This window comes from Rhagoletis pomonella, unplaced genomic scaffold (assembly GCF_013731165.1).
Source record: "Rhagoletis pomonella isolate Grant_MI unplaced genomic scaffold, Rhpom_1.0 Rhpom_scaffold_00055, whole genome shotgun sequence".
Classification (NCBI taxonomy): Eukaryota; Metazoa; Arthropoda; class Insecta; order Diptera; family Tephritidae; genus Rhagoletis; species Rhagoletis pomonella.
Window position 1 is genome coordinate 206,593 of NW_023458609.1, and position 5,425 is coordinate 212,017.

Here is a 5,425-nt window from a genome sequence, read left to right on the forward strand (position 1 = left end):
AGGGTTGTCACAATTCCTTATGGGACATTGTGTTCAGAGCCAAGGACAGCGCAAAACTAGGAGTGAATCTCAACTGGACCTGTGCGACCAACTAAATGGCGACGTATCTCGAACGTACTTGAAGACCTGCCAGGGTTTTAACGAGACGGAGGCAATTGCAGCATTAGCCTGCCAGCCATTTCAGCGAGGTGTCAATCTCGCTTACTAAAGTGACAGTATACTGCTTTCACCAGCCCATGAGTCGTAAATTCAAAATTGTTTTTCCAGTATACCGTAATCAAGATCTTACTGGTCTCGATCTTGATGGGCGTTGGCCCAGAGTTATCTTTTTATCTAACTAATTTTGTTGATCCCTCGTTGCACTGTTGCCTCCCTCTCTGGGGTAGGTACTCCCTCGGAGTAGTCCCTGATAGGGTCTGGGAACGCTTACTTAAAGGGCGGCGAGTACTCGCCCTGGCACTGGAGTTTCCTTGGGTGCGTAGGGCCTTTTCAGCCAAACCCTCCACTCTAGCCGCTCTTGGTCGGGGGCTGCTTATTGGTTATTAGCGGCTAGCCTAACAAGTTAGGTCGTCCACAGCCCGCCACGCTGTGGCCCCGGGTGGCCTGAGCTCAGCCAAGCTCAGCTGTTTTATATGGAATGTAAATAAATTTGAGTATCTCAAAATTTTCTTCTCTTCGTAAATTCATTTCTAGCATCTATATGAATATGCGCCCATTAGTCTTATTTAATATTTATATTAGTCATGCCAGAAATTTCACAATTCTATGAACTGACGCGTATCTAAAGATGTATGAAGAATAAGATAATCGAGTTCTCAAAATCGATTCTCGATCGATTCCGAAAATTTAGAATCGATTCTCCAAAATCGATTATTTCGAGAAAATCTTCGATTCTGGAGTGGAATCGGAATCGATTTTTCCATCCCTAGTTGGCAGTTGTCCTTAAACCTAACTATATAAAATTATATATCAAATGAAAGGTATTTTTATGCTCTTTCCAATAAATATATCATTTAATATATCGTCACTAGACACGAATAAAGGCGCGAGCTCAAAAGTTGACCGCGAAAAAAGACGCATACAAAAAATCTCAGCGAAGAAAGACTCTTAACATAGTTGTTGGCGAAGAAAGACGCGTTAAAATATTTGACGGCGAAGAAAGACCCGTAAACCTATTTTCGCGGTCGACTATGTTGGCGGGTGTAACAGTATGTAAATTCCCCAAAGAGTATTTAGGGAATGATGCTGAAGTGACAGTCCTTGGCCAGGTATAAATCTATATTTACGCGTCTTTCTTCGCCATAATCTAGGTTTCGCGTCTTTCTTCGCCGAAGTTTTCCTTAAGCGTCTTTTTTTCGTAAATTTTTTTACGCGTCTTTTTTCGCCGCCAAAACACTAGCGCGCCTTATTCGTGTGTAGTGACGATATGTAGTTAATTACGTATTTTTTTAAGAAAAACATACTTATTTTATTTACATATTTTGACAGATATTGCATTGAAAATTATGTCAAATTGCAAAGAACTTTAGTGTCGACTTAATTTGGTCTGCAAATGTACCCCATTAAAACCACTTAAATTAATTTTTCTGTCAACAAATCCATTTACCTGAAGAAACCAAACATCAGCTGTTTTTGTTCAGACACCGTGAATGACCCTATTGCGTCGATGCATAAAAAATTTGTAAACTTGTGTTACGTTTAAGAAGTTGTGCGAAGTTATGCAAAGTATGCATAATCAGACCTTAAGTCAACCGGTCTACGGTTCGAATTCTCAACGTAAGATTAGCACCAGTGTGTGCTTCGCTTAAAGTTACAATTTTTTTGTTATGTGTCTAGGTCTAGCTGGTGTTGTAAACCAATACATAAATACATAGATACTTAAGTTTGCTAATAAGTATTTTGAAGTTTTTTTATGTCTATACATACATATATGTAAGTAATTTTCGTTTCTTTTTCATCTGATAGTTGTCAATCAAAAATACACAGTTCAAGTTCACGATGAATACGTGATGACTGGAAACACGGCGGTATTGAAATGCCAGGTGAGTGAATGGCCTTGTCTCAAAAATTGTAATTTCATGAATGGAAAGTTCCCGAAGATTTTTACTAGTTCAGGCACTACGCTGACGGAAACAAGTGCTTTTTTTTAAATCAACTAATTTGCTCAAAAAAACAATTTGTGTCTTGGAAGTATGAAAAAGCATCTGTGAAGTCCAGAACGCAAACGTATTCAAAAGAAACATACTGACTTTGAAGTTGTGTAAACCAAATTCATTTTAAAGTAGTTGAAATTAAATGCAGAGTCGGAAAGCATATTTACATGTATGGCTGCAGCTGGGTGTGCAAAGATGTTTGCTATTTACAATTGATTGCGGCCATGAGTGTCCATGTTCAAATCTTATTAAGCGAAATATTTAATTTTAAATTTTTAATTTCGGGTTTTCCTAATTATGAAAAGTCATCTGTGAAGTGCAGAAGGAAAGCGAATTCAAACGACTGACCTTAAAGTGTTTAATCCAAATGCATTTTAAATTAGTTGAAAATATATCAGGAAAAGATAATTGACTGCTTCCTAGGACATCGCCAGGTTAAATAAATGAGTTCGTTACATGTAAAATAGTGTTAAATAGTGAGAATTTCAATTAGTTATCATTTGAAAATAAGGTAGTTTATAAATTACTTTCAAACTAATTCAATTTCCTGCAGGGTGAAATTACACGATTAGGAAACTCATTAAAAATTTATAAATTGTTAAAAAAATTTTGGCATATAAGTACATATCGTCGTTTAAAGTACAAAACCGCGTATCGTCATGTTGAAAACGGAAGGGGGGGGGGGGGGGGGGGGTTAAATAATACAAACGGCAATAACGCAAATTTGTGTTATTTCCCAATTGAATGTGAAATAACACAAATCTGCTTTATTTCATTACTCGTTGAGTAATAAGATCAACTTTCAAACTTAACAATTTGAGTAATAAAGCAAAATAGTGCACATATGTATGTAGGTTGTCACCCAGTTACATTTGACAAAAAGTAGTACATGAACAAGTTAAATGGACGGATTTGTGCGCCCCTTCCTTTCGCAATTATGCACTGCTGGCATTATGACCGTTTAGAAAAAAGAATAATAATAAAATGACACTAGTTCACTTCTGAAACTTCTGGACTTTTCACTGTCCAAGTAATGGGAATTATTGCGTATGGTGTTATTGCATGCACCCCACCCATGGTGGAATTATACCAGTTGAAGTAATACTAGAGTGAGAAGAAATATTTTGACACTGCCTTATTTGAAAACATGCCTATCAAATGTGACTATAAGACAGCCGAAAGTCAGAAAATAAAGCGAGAAAGCTGTTTTATTACTTCACCTGTTTATTGCGCCATTCATCCCACCTGAGTGTACCGAGTATACGTTCAAATTTAGAAGTCTGAGAGTAGGTAAAATTTTACATATTTTTACATCACTATTACGTACCGCACGTACGCTTCGTCTTCGTAAACGAAATCCACATATAAAAATTCCAGGTGGGTAGTATACTACCCACCATACACACGTCTTCCGCTGCCCCTGCGTACGTTAACACTTGCTGTGGGGAATTTCGCCTCATGATTAGAAAAGTTCTTTTCGAGGATAAAATATATGTATATAATTATGTGTTATTTATGAACAAAATGTAGATTAAGTATAATATCAATGCTTAATTAAGAGTAATATCAATATTTAAGAACATAATTCACGCTTGTGTTTCTATAAACTGGAAAACTCAAATCGTAATTATAGCACCGAATGGAGTTTTCTTAAATGTAAGTTTAAAATTAAAAAAATATCCATTGTAAGATTATATTTTAGTGAACTTTGTGTTATTTTGTAAATTTATCAAGGAAAATTCTAAATTTCCGATTATATTTAAGTCCTAATTCCAAAAAAAACAAACGAGGTTTGTATAATTATAGAGACTCCAATGCCTGAAAGCGTATCCGCCCAGATATTTCATTAAGCACACCTAAGTTTGAGCGACCATTACCCGGAGCTCCTCAAAAATACTTAACATCAAATTATAGAATGTCACAAATATAAACCATACCCACATACAATAGTAATTGCTATGAATTGCACTCTAAAAAAATTGTGTAGATTTGCTAGCTAAAAGGTAGGTTACTGACTTTCTACCTTATTATTCGCGAAATTACATGCTCGATTATTCAACGAAAAGTTTGTTTACATTTCTGACTTTTTAGAGTGTAATATAGCTGCTGTGGTGTGCATAAATTTACTACGTAAGTGTGTACAAGCTACAAAATACACATCTGCTGTTTGATTTCACCCGTAGAATTGTGTAAAGCCGCTAACAAAAAGGATTTTTACACACGAAAATGTGTAAACGAGAAAAATACATATTCATCGTGTAAATTTACCAATTAATTAAAAAAAAATAAACAAAAATATACTCGAATTATAGTCGCATTTTTAAACAGATTTTTTAGAGTGTGCTACCGTTTAAATTCAGGACATGCATTTGCTTGAAGACTCCGTTGGTAAAGGTGGTCATAAGTTCAGCCAGCATATTCAATGGTCCATTACCCGGAGCTGACCCAAATTGATGAGTAGATTTTAGTGAGCCTCACATGCCACTGCCTGTGGCTACAAGCTGGATATCTGAATATTAGCAAATAAATAGCAATTATCTATTTAAATGATAAGAAAAGTGTTTGTTTACCAAATTACCTGTGCCACTCTGCCAAAGTACGGTTGTTGCTCCCTTTCATTCCTCAGTAATTTTGTATACAACTCTGAACCAGCAAAATTCATGCTCCTTCTCATTACACTATGCGACAGTCCAAATCGGCATGGGATGAAACCAACGGGAAATGTTATATCGGTCAAAAACAAGTTATACGTGGCCCGGCGTTTCGCTGGGTCACGTCTAGGAATCGAGATATATCGATTTGAAGTTAGTAACTATCATATAGGGGAAATTGTCACCTTTGGTGGTCTTTTTTTTTGACATAACTCGAGAACCACTAGTCCGATTTTGCTCAAACACATTCAAAAAAAAATTAAAAATTACAATTCCTTTAATCTGTTCATATAACGTTTTTCTATATAATCAACAGTTTTGCCGGTAAAAATAAATGTGTGAAGAAAAAAAATATTTTTTGCCTAAAACATTAAATTTTTTATTTTTTAAATTCATAAAAAATCCAAAACGGAAAAAAGGCAAGTCGTATTACTTTCACGCAGGGTCACATAACCTTTAAGCAAAATGAGACATAGATCATGAAAATCGATGGACGCGTTTCGCTTTTATTCACAATTAAGTGAAGGTATCTCATTTTGACAAGAATATTGATTTTATGTTTCAATGAATTTGGATCGATTTTCATGATCTATGTCTCATTTTGCTTAAAGGTTATGTGAC